The sequence below is a fragment of the Macrobrachium nipponense genome, chromosome 2 (assembly GCF_015104395.2).
Source record: "Macrobrachium nipponense isolate FS-2020 chromosome 2, ASM1510439v2, whole genome shotgun sequence".
NCBI classification, from domain to species: Eukaryota; Metazoa; Arthropoda; class Malacostraca; order Decapoda; family Palaemonidae; genus Macrobrachium; species Macrobrachium nipponense.
In genome coordinates, this window is record NC_087201.1 from 58,800,901 (window position 1) to 58,813,205 (window position 12,305).

General features: G+C 43.0%; 1 protein-coding gene across 1 annotated transcript in view; it reads right to left on the minus strand.

The window, feature by feature from the left end:
* LOC135221187 (translation machinery-associated protein 16-like) overlaps nt 1–12,305 on the minus strand; it is a 447,785-nt gene that overhangs the window by 37,553 nt on the left and 397,927 nt on the right. The gene's annotated exons all lie outside the window — the stretch shown is intronic.

The following is a 12,305-nucleotide window of genomic DNA, read 5'->3' on the forward strand; positions in this document are numbered from 1 at the left end:
CGCCAATACTAGTGTAGGTGTCAGGTAACCGGTCACTTCTGGTTGACAGGTATGATGACAGCACACCTCTCAATATATCGGTCGCTAAATCCACCTGAGGGAGGAGGGAGGGCTCCAATTGTATAACTGCTTGGTAAGTATTGAATAAAACTTGCTTTTATTATAAAAATTCATTTTTATTCAAGGGTCTTACCAAGCAATTATCAAGCTTATATATTGAAAGGTGGAGGGAATTGGAGATAACATCTCTCGAAAAAAAACAAAAGAGAATTCTCAAAAGGGTCAATGTGTGGTAGTACAGGACGTATGCTTGTCATTACCTTGTAAGTGAGCCACTGCAGGCGAGTACTGCCTCTGGTTGGCGCTCAGCTCACTAAGTAGACAGAATGGTAGCAAGACCATGGGTCACCTCTACAATAGTGGAATGTTCCTTGATGTCGTGGGCATTACTGCTGACTTACCAAGGAATTACAAATTAAAAATGCCCTTGCCCACGAATAGATTCAATGACAAATAACAATAAATAGTCACCTACACCAACTATAAAAAGCAAGACCCTCTATGCTAAAATAGACTGGAGAGCACTCCAGGTACCAAGTACCCCCAGACTTCCCAAGGACTCAAACAACCTTGATACAAGGTGAAAATTTAGAGGGATAGAAAACCCCCTATGTTGCTTCTTCCAATACCATGCCAGCAATAGGTAAAGGCCCGAGAGTACTAGAATTCCCAAACACTGTCCTATTTCCTTCGATCTCCAATAAGTTGGTTGTAGAATACCCAACAAGGACAGGTTACAGAGAAAAGTGAATGAGGTGGCAACAGCTCTCACTTCATGCCCTTTCACTTTGAAAAGTGGAAATAGTCTAAGTGCCAAACCCCAAACCCCGTGGCAAGGTCTGCCCATTGTTTTTTGACTGATTTCCCCTATTTAGAGGGTGCTGATTTCAGATCTGAATGATGCCACACTAGCGCCCTTGAGGGTTTTGACATATTCAAGATGGCCATCACTATGGATGCCGCAAAATGTAAATATCGGCAGTCCCCGGCGTACAATGGGGGTTCCGTTCTTGGGACACGTAAGCCGAAAATCGTCGTAAGCCAGAAAATTGCCAAAAATCCAAAGTAACCTTGATTTTTGGGTCTTGGCCAAGAAGTAAGGGACAAATTCGAAGGACATCGACCCCCAACCCCTGGTGTGCTTCACCTCATAGCTCAGACCATGGAGCTCGCCTACCCTTTTGGAAGATGCCAAAGCCAGAAGGAAAACTGTCTTGAGTGTCAGGCTCCTGTCAAGATGAGTGATGCAAGGGCTCATATGAACGCTTAAGTGAAGCTCTGAAGAACCAAGGAAACATCCCACGTCAGAGGCTTGAGCTCTCTAGGAGAACTCAACTGCTCAAACCCCTTAACTAGCAGGAAAAGTTCCCCGGAAGAGATGTTGATATCCTTAAGACGTAACACCGAACTCAGGGCCGCCCTGTAGCCTCTAATGGCAGAATCGGACAAACGTTTCTCGTCTTTGAGGAAGGTTTAAAAAGTCTGCTATTCACTGAATAGAGGTCGCGAGTGGAGAAAAACCCTGTTTACGACACCAATCACAGTAGATCGCCCATTTGCCTTGGTAAACCGTGGAGGTCGACTTTCTAAGACTGCTGGACATATGCCCAACAGTTCTCTGAGAAAAGTCTCTCGCTCGGAGGAGATACTTGATAGTCTCCAGGGATTCTACTGACTGGTGGAACCTTTCCGCATGGGGGTGACACAGGAGATGTCGCCAAGGGGGAATCTCCCTCGGAACCTCTGACAACAACGACAGCAGATCTGGGAACCATTCTACCTGAGGCCACAGAGGGGCTACCAAAGTCATTCTGAGACCCTGTGAACTCAATAGCCTGTTCAGAACCTGACTGATCAAACAAAACGGAGGGAAGGCATATACCTCCAGGTTGTCCCAGGGATGTGGGAATGCGTCATCTGCCAATGCTAAGGGATCTGGAACCACTGAACAGAAAAAAAACTTAAAACATTGATTATTTTGCATTTTTGGGGTCATATTTTGGCCAGGCTACACTAAAAACTACCACTCAGATTAAACCAAGATAGTAGAGGCAGATTCAGACTAGCTGGGGTAGGCTACAAATTTAACCACTTGTTAGGCTAAAAGGTATGACTTGATTAGCTGGGCCTATAGAATCCTAGGTTACGAGTGCACTACTTAGGTAAGCTTGGCTACCTAAAATGGTGAAAGAAAGTTTCACCTACTTCTTTCGACTTGGAGTTTTCTTCATAGTCTCCAGTACCTCACTAAATGAGTAAGTTTGAATCTTAAGTTCATGGATACCTATAGAAAACAATTCTACTCCCAACAAAAATCGCCTTGTGCGATCAAAAACCGATACGTGTTTCGTGAGTTATCGTTGAGAGGAATGGTTCCCCAGTGCTTCACTGTAAAGGAACCAACCTATCGACTAACTATAACTAGTACTTGTCTAAGAGCAGAAGTGTTTGGTTAATACTCTTATAGGAACAAACCAGATTGTACAAAAATGATAAAAACAAGGGAATTCTTCTTACCTGTAAAGGTTTGAAGTCTTGGGTCAACCCAAAGTCTGTTAATTCCCACAATGCAGACTATATGCGATTACTGGATGAATCCATTGACTGGCTGTGATGGGCGCAAACGTTGGTAGACAGCAGGTGAATGTGGCTGATGCACCTTCACTGCTCTTTGAACGTAAATGAGAATGTAGCACATCTCATTAACTATTGCGTGGGCCTTACGGCCACCAAGCATAACGTACGTCGTAAAACTATAGGCTAGATACTACGACCATTCTCGTTCTCAAGGTAAGCAGTCGCCATAGTCCTTACAGCCGTCATATTCCTCACAGCTGTCATAGTTATGTTCGTTATAATTCTTGTGGCCTTCAGAGTTCTCATGGCCATCATAGTTCTTATGACCGTCATAGTTCTTACAGTCATTATAGGTCTCATGGCTGTCATAGTTCTTACAGCTGTCTGGTTCTTACGTCCGTCATAACTCTACAGCTGTCATGGTTCTCACAACCTAGGCTATCACCAGACCGTTGAAAAGCTAAACGTCAACCGTCTTGAGTAGACTGAGTTAATAACCACTGCTTGAGCTTTCTTCTTTGGAGGGATGTGGCAGTCCCCGGCTCGAAGACGAAGAAGGAATAATTCTTCTCCACTTGGCACGGGGATCTGTTAGAATACCCTTATTCCAAAATTTAACTGGAACACGCACTAGCATTGCTGCGGCTTATCCTACGAGAAAAATCAAGATCACGATGATGACGACGATTCACGCCTTCGGTCTCGTATGTCTTTTCAATTTCCCTTCAAAAACTTTCAAATTTCTCCATAAGTGTGTGCTCCTGAAATGAAAGCATAATTATACTGTCGTTAAAGAAGACGAGAGGCCGGCAGCAGTAGGCTGTCGTGATGTCATGACTGCCACCATTTTGATAGTGGTTTTGGCTATGACGTCATCAAGCTTGATGGAAAGCGTGTGTTACGGCCTCTGAGAGAGGTCCGCTTCAGGTTCGATATGAATATTAAATTTCAACACCAACAGTTGAAACTGGGGATACGAATATAGAAAGAAACACTAACACAACAAAGGTTTATTTACAAGCTTACTAACATAGGTAAATGCAGAATGGCATCTCCTATTTACATAAAAAAAAAATAGAATCTTACACTGCATGAACTGGGGGAACAGTGAGGCAATTCAAATACTTGCTAGTCAATTTGGCAATCGAAGAGATGGCTTCATAAAAGTAGAGCGGCAATTGCAAGACGGCCTTCTTGATTCCCAATTGCAGAAAATAGTTTTTTTTTAAGGGCAGAAACTCCCCCCTTTTCTTCTCCGAAGTCTGCTCAACGAAGAGACAACTCGGTCGTCCACTCCTGAAGACGATTGGACCAGTATCCAACCAACTCTCGAACAACTCTTCTTCTGATCCTTCGTCGGTTCCTTTTTTCTCTAGTCTCTCTCTGACGATCTCTGCTGCTGATCTCTCACTGATATTCTGACCAGTGGCTCTTACTGAGGATATCTCTCTGTGACTAACAGGTGTCTCTCTTCTACGATCTCTGCTTTCTCCAACTTCGACCGTCGTATTCATATGGCACTTTGGGGCGGAGCCTACGGCGAACTTCACAGACTCCAGGGATTTCTAGAACTTCTTAGATGAATCTAGACGAGGTATTGCATCAGAAATCGCGGCGTTTCTCACGTCCCGACGAGTTCCACAACACTCCTGCCGATTCTAGAACCATCATGATAACAGGCACCTCCAACACAATGCGCTAACGCCAATCAACTGATTTTATTTTTTTTTTCTAAAGAGATGCAAGAATTAAACAGCGGGGAAACAATTCTGCATAAAGCTTTAATACTTTTTCATTCACTCAACCACTCGTGCCAAAACAAAACGGTCATTAGACTACTCATTCTGAGAACTCTAGAGAGGCTATCTGCTATAACATTATCCTTCTCTCTTACTTTTTCCATTTTCTGACCTCTGATTAAAACTTATAAATACTAAAACACCTCTTGTGTTTTTCTCAAAACTAATCTCACTCAGTAACACTGTTACACGGGTGGAGGCCACGGCACGGGGCGTTGTTTATAATTCTGAAGCAAATTTACATTTATTGCCTTTGCTCTACTCTTACCCACATTAGTTCTATAATGTATATTTCCCCTCTTCTCTAAAACTGAAAAAGGACCTTCGAAATTATGAGATAAAGAGGAACCTTCTTTCTGGACTAATACTAAAACTTTATCTCTTACACACAAACTTCTCTTGTTTGCTCTAAGATCATGCTTTCCTTTAATAAGCGCTTCCGTTCTCCTCCGCTAGTTGCCAACCAACTCTTAAATTGTTTTTATAATACTCAAGATTAGTTATGCAATCATCTCTACCCTTATTTCTAGGCAAAGTCCCGAACATATTTAAAAATACATTCTCAAAAGATTCGCCTAATGATAGAATATTCACAAAACTGAACTCTGGGGAATTTTAAAAACCTTGAATCGGTTTCCCGGCAATTTATTTGATATTCATGACAGCTTAAAGCATATCTTCTTCACATAATTTTTCATCTTTAAGGCCAAAAGTACGCCCACTATTAATATACTTGAAAGTTTTATTTACTCCCAAATGTCCTTGCTCAATCATGTGCTAACTTCAAAATTAATTCATGAAGCTTCCTAGAAAACTACGAACATTTTTTCTGTTGATTCCCCCTCCACTACCTGGACTTAGGAACGGAACACAACGACACAAAAACTTTCGTTCTTTAAATTAAACAAAAAGTTTCCTTACCACAACATCATCGAGATCATCATCCAGCTTGTCAACATTCAAACATTCAGGTTAGGTGTCTCATTCCTCTTCTCTGCCAAAACCTTGACTAGGCTCCACCCTTATCCAAAACGTTAAGAAGCCTAATTCATCACCACGATAACTTGGCACTAGATACAGGTACATTTACAACGTCACTCTCGACAGCTACGCCTTCCCTTTGGCTATCAACTGCCAACGATACCAGTTAGGGTCTCTCAGCCACACTCATGCCAATGAATCAACCTCGGTATCCTCTATCACACTCGTTCGAATCCACGAAACCTCATTATTCCCGTTCGAAATCCACGAACTTACTCACATTTTTGCTCTAATGCTTCACCCTCTGATTGGTGTGTAAAAAGGAGAGAACAACCTTGCTCCTTATTGCTTGAAGGCACTTCATTCTTTCATAAAAAATGCTATTGTTATGTTACAATAAAGTTTCATACATACTTACCTGGCAGATATATACATAGCTAAGGACTTCCGTTGTCCCCGACAGAAATTTCAAATTTCGCGTGCCACTCGCCTACAGGTAGGGTCAGGTGATCTACCTGGCCTGACCCGTGGGCGGCAGGACTAGGAAACCATTCCACGTTTTTATTCATATTTTCTCTCTTCCACCTGTCTCCTGCGGGGAGGCTGGGTGGGCCTTTAATTGTATTAATATCTGCCAGGGTAAGTATATATGAAAACTTTATTGTAACATAACCAATATTCATTTTCATACAATCAACTTAACCTGTCAAGATATATACATAGCTGCTTGGCCACCCTTTGGTGGAGGGGTAAGAGACAGCTAACTTCATGGAATTAGAACAGGCGTAAAAAACAAACATATGTTGTAGGTATAAATAAAATGACCAATTTGTCCAAAAAATTGCATTTTTGGCCCTAAACTATAAAAACCAAAACATGAGGTCCTTTTACAATAGGAAGGTACTAAGCGGCAGCTGGGCTAGGTCGGTAAAGCTTTCGAAACAAGGGGTTTCGGTAGTTAACTGGCTTGGTCCGACAGGCCGCCGCTGCGCGCGGATGGGAGGTAAACAAAATCACTTTTGCTTTTTGGCCCAAGCCAAAAAAACTGCAGAGTGAGGGAGGTGGCATTGAGGTGGGACTTATGTGTAAAAGGACCATCAGGGTTTTGTTATAGTTTAGGAAAAATGCAATTTTGGGAAAACAAATTGTCATTTTTGTTCCGACACGGGAACATACCAAAACCTTCGGTCCTTTTACAATAGGAAGACTCACCTTCTTGGTGGGAGGAAATCTGGAGTCTTTTGGTGAACAGAATGGTGGGTTCGCCCAACCGTTGGAATGCCTCCCATGGTCGTAAGGAGCGAGGGGAGGGGATCCAAGCCTCTGTCCGATTGATCGGGGGTGTGCACCGCAGGATCTCAATGGTCAGGACATCTGGCAGACCGAGTACTAAGAGAGAGGCAAGCGTAATTTCCTTCTTGTACCAGCAAACAAGAAACAACAGTTCCATATTTGCAACGAGGGCAAACATAAAGTTATGGTTTTGTTCTTTGTTGGCATCCACTTCCCCCCCCCATTGTAGGAGGAAGTGGTGGATAGTCCAGCAAGGTGATGACCGCTATCCCTTATCCCCTACCCCAGGTAGAGGGGGAGGCAAAAACGATAGGCAAGAGAAGACCAAGTCACTTTCTCATTCACTTATCTATTCTTTACAGTCCACAACCAGGACTCGATTGCTGTTCAGGCCTGCTTAGGGTCGGGGTTAGCTTACACAAACGTGGTTGAGCAGCCAACCACGGGTCCCAAGGAAAATACGATCCCAAGGACCTGTGGGCAATATCAAAAGGTAGGAAGGAAGGAGGTGCCAGTGGTCTGGGTTGTACCAGACCCCTGCCGTTCAGTACCTCGCGCCCGGAAGGGAAGTTCTTGGTGTAACCTCGAGGGAGTGTAAACTTCTAGGTCATCCTTGGTGCTGGACGAACGAGTCTTCAACACTCAGGCCTGGGATGATCGAGTTTTCTTCAAGAAAGCGCGGGGGAGGTCGCGCTTTCAAAGGAGGAAAAGCAAGCATCTCCTTCGCATCGAAAGGCGGTGAAGTCCATTATGGGCAGGGGATTGTGAAGGGACTTCTAACCGATCGTCAGGGAACCGAAGGGTTCAGGAGTCTTCGCTACGAATTCGGTACGAAAATCGAGCGTTCACGAATCCCCAATCCCCATGGGATGCTTGGACTTCGCAGGAAAAAAGTCATGGCCAATTACCTCAAGAGGAAAAGAAGGGAATGGTCGTATGATCCTATCCCTCTTCTTCTTCGACTTCGGTGATGTCCTGTACCCATACTGGTCTATCCGGTACTGCAGCGAAGTTGTTCTTCTCACGGTAGTGGATAGGACACGACACTCAATGGGGTGGGTGTCGATGGTATGGGTTACTGTGACCAAGCCGTTTAGGACGAAGAAAAGACTGTTAATTGGAACAAACCGAACTAAGTCCCCAGAGGAAGTTCGTAACAGGACCCTTGGGCGCTCCTGACAGCTGCCGACTGACTGGCGTTTAGGTAGGAGGCAAGTTGTCCAAGCACCCGAGCAAGTCACGGTGACCTTAGCCTTTTAAAAGGGTTATGCCAAGGAGGACTAAAAACAAAATTAACTTTTGTTCGTCCACCGATGCCAGAAGGCAAGGTGATGACTCTCTTGAAGGCATGTGCCCCCCCCAACTGGCCCGAAAAGTCAATTGCCTTCTAGAGACCGAGGTCCCTGATGCAAGAATATTTTCTCATAGTTCATAGTTGATTCTCGGCTAAGGAAGAAAACAAAAACTCTATTGTGTCGTTGAAGACGGAAGGTGTACAGAAAATGCAACCTAACGTCTTCACAGCTGAACCGATGGAGTAAGGATTTCTCAAGATTCTGAACCTGTGCCTACCAAAGGGACTGAGAACGCTAACCGCTATTCAGTTGCGTGCCGGTGGAGGATCGTAGTTGCAATAAAAAGCGGAGCGTCTTTTCAGCTAATGAAGACAGGGAAAATACTGCCTGAAGAAAACTGCTCTATCGGGCTGAACATTTGTGGAAGGTAGAGCTGTCAGGTCGGAAGGGAGTAGGCGATGTCTTCTGACATATCTGTTAATGCGGGGGCGAAGCAATGAATAATTGCAACCACCTTACGAACAATACGAAGATATTTATTGAAGACAAACTCAGAGGTGGCTGCAAAAATCATTCGCATTATCGCGGTGCGATGCAGCGGGGTGAACTAGTACAGGCAGAGTCCCCGGGTTACGACGGGGGTTCCGGGTTCCGTTTTGAGACGCGTCGTAAAGCCGAAAAAATCGTCGTAAGCCTGGAACGGGACGCTTGGAAAATATGTCTTAAACTCAATAAAAAAGGTTATTAAAAAATTAAAAAACCTTTACTTGTAATCCTTTGGTTACACCTACATGGTTGTTTTCCTGTAGTTTTATGGTACAACCTGGAGTTATTTTCATAAAAGAATGCTGGGTTCTTGCAAGGTAAAAACTATTGTAATCCTTCTGGTGACCGCTACCATTCTTGAAGGTTTTATGTACAACCTGGAGTTGATTTTGCCAAATCTTGAGGGCTACAAGAACAACAGCTGATTACTATTTAACGTATTCATATTAGACTAATTAAAGTAAAACGTATCTTTTAAATAGGCTTATATAGTAGTCTCAACAAAAAACATTTCCTGCTATGAGTCAGGGAGGCCGTTTAATGAAACGAACATTCTCTGTCCTATCGGTTCAGAAAATAAATGATTACGTCAATCCCCGAGACGGTGGGAACCCATTTGGTTTGGGGGGGGGGGGGGGGGGGGGGGTGGGGGGGGGCCAAGGCGTCTCTCTCCTCCCTCTCTCTGATCAAATTACACTGGAAACTTTGACCATGCTTTGCCCCTAATATACGAATTTTTGTTTTGAGGATTTAGCAACAGAAAAATTTGCGGAAAAATAATAAGCTTTGATAATACAACGAAATATTTGAAGACGGATTTTGGTGGATGAGAGTGTTAGTTGTATAGGCGACCGATAAATGGCGTTCAGGTCTGTTTGGTTGTTGGTGCCCTTGCCATGTTAACACGTGCGTTGTTTAAGTTCGTTTGTATTTGCTGCCCCTATTTTTTCGTGTTTTTATTTTGTCTATTTTATTATTAAACATGGGTCTCAAAGCTAAAGGACAAAGCAGGGTGGGTGATAAAGAAAAAACCCAAAGAAAAATGATTTTCGATGAAGCAAAAAACATGGAAATTATAGCAAAGCATAAAACCTTGCCAAAGGCATCACCATTATTTCTAAACTACAACTGACTTGAAAATTAAAAAAAAAAAATAAAAAAAGTTCAGTTTAGCAAATGTTATTTCAATTTGTGTTTGATTAACGTCAGTTAATTAGTGTACATACGTAAATAAAAAGGAGAACAAATCGTTCCCTGACACCCTTCCCTACCCTCATCCCCCTGCTGGCCTCACGTCATCTTTCGTTTTGTGGTAAGTTAAAAATTCCTTTCTTTTTTTTAATTGATTTTATTAACATTTATTTACATTTATCAATCATTGCTGTTATTTTTATCATTATGTGTGCTTATTACTCGTTTATTTGTGTATTAAAATTGTGTATACTTTATATGTAATTTAGCTGTGTTAGGTGTGGTTTCATTACCGCTAGAATGGAGTAATCTATATTACATTATTTTGTAAATGGGAAAAAAATGCTTTTGAGATACAACTGTTTTGATATACGACGATTGGTAACGGAACAAATTAAATTGCGTATGTCAAGGTTCCAGTGGTACTGGATAATGATCTTCTTTCTGGATACTTCGATTTTGCCAAATTTCTGCGGGCTACAAGAAACAGTTGATTACTATTTGTACGTATCATATAGACTAAATTAAAGTAAAACGTATCTTTAAATAGGCTTATATTTTTTAGTATCAAACAAAACAAAAACATTTACTGGCATGAGTCAAGAGGCCGTTTAAACGAAACGAACACTTCTCTGTCCTAACTCGGAGCGTCGGAATACACCTCTCTCTCTCTCTCCTCTCTCTTTCTCTTCGTTGTAATCTAACCAGAAAACTTCGTTTTGTTAGTATTACTAGGAAACCAAGCAATGATTTTTTTTCATTATTTGGTTTGGACTTTTGGACTTGGTTATATGTAAACTTTGCGCCAACCGCAAGCTAGTATGTATTCTTTCTCGCTCGGGTAACTAGTTCCGCATATGAGGGCGTCACTAAAAATCATAGAAAAATACGAACCATAAAAAAGTGTCGCAAATCCATCAATAACCTCAAAATTTTTGGTTGTAATCTAACAGAAACTTATTTTTAGTTAATATACTTGTGCTCAAAACTATAAAGGACCTTTTTTATCATAGTATGAGTTTTTTTAAAAGCGTCGTTAACTCCGGAGCGTCGGAAGCGGTCAGGCGTCGGTAAACCTGCGGAACCAACGCGTCGTCAACCCAAGACGGATTTTTCCATTGAAATTTATTTAGAAAAAAGCGTTCTAAACCTCGGAACGTCGTAAGCCGGAAACCGTCGTAACCCACGGGGACCGCCTTACAGACCTTCTGTTACCGGTGCGGTAAACAGAAAGATGAAAGAGTCAAGAGATACTCTTGGGGTGAAAATTTCTCGCAATGTCGAAGGCGATGGGAAATTCGAGGCGTCACCAGCAGTAGATGGTCCTTGCATTATTGCGAAAGACTCCCCGTTTAATCAGAGACCTAAGTCCATGATTGTTAGGGCCAGAGATACGGTTCGGTAGTCAATCAAAAACCAGGGGAGAGAGAGACGTAAACGGACCGTGCATCTGCCGAGGACCTAAGCTGAATACTGAGCCGCTATCAGGGCAGTTCAATACGCAGTTAGCTCTCGGTTGACTCGTCATCCTGAGTTGCCAGGTAATCCATTATTCCACGAAGGAATGCGTTGCGGCTAGAACCATCGAGCATAAAGAATTACGCTCGAAGCAATTATATTTAACCGAAAACGGATTTTCGGGTAAATACCAAAAGCTGATTTGGTTGTTGTCATGACAATACCAAGTATCTAAAATCGAAACTGATAACTGCTGGGAGGTTTGCAGGCAACCCCGAGTTGCAGTTCTCAATTAAGATTACAAATTCGTCTTGGTCCAAACCAAACCGTAGAGTTCAAACTACGGTATGCGCCTACCCCCCGTACAATTCAACTGTTAAAAGAATCATGTCGCGAGGGTAATATACGTTAGTATATTTGTAGGTTCTGTAACCACGACCCCTCCATCCTAAATTCTTTTTCCTCTCGAGGAATGAGAATAAGGACTTGGTGAGGATCGATCCGCCTTCGGTGCTCTAGTCAAGAGAGTGAAGGAGAAAGTTTTCCCTTTCCCAAAGGAAAAGCTTCAATGGTGAACAGAATAACGAAGACGATAGGTTTGCAAGGCCAAAACTGGAAGTTTCCCAGTTCCCGTTCTTCTCTAGTTCCAGGTTAAATCGCCTTAACTGTGAGATACTCTTCTTTCAGCAGCAGGTCTTCTTCCAAATGCTAGAAATTACAGGAATTCGAAGGCCATAAAGCGAGGGTTCCCGATTATCGTGTAACAATTCTATCGGGGATTCCTCGCTCACTTTGGACCGTGGTCTCGGACCTAAGTGTTTGGAGATCGTAAAAAACTTCGAAACACTCTGAGTGCGCTAGAAAAATTCCGTAGAATTTGTAAGCACTCTGCGAAACCCCCCACCGAATTCGTCAAACGATATCAGCTGGTGGTCCTCTACGATTCCCGTAGAAATCGAGAAATAAGGGGCAGGATCCCTCCTCCAAACGGACCGGGGCGTTACGTCAGGTAGGACCCGAAGGGTCCCCCCGGTGGGGTAGCGCATCCCCCTAACGTGGGATTTCTACAGAGAAAATCTCTGTAGGATCCCTCCCCTTTCCCTCG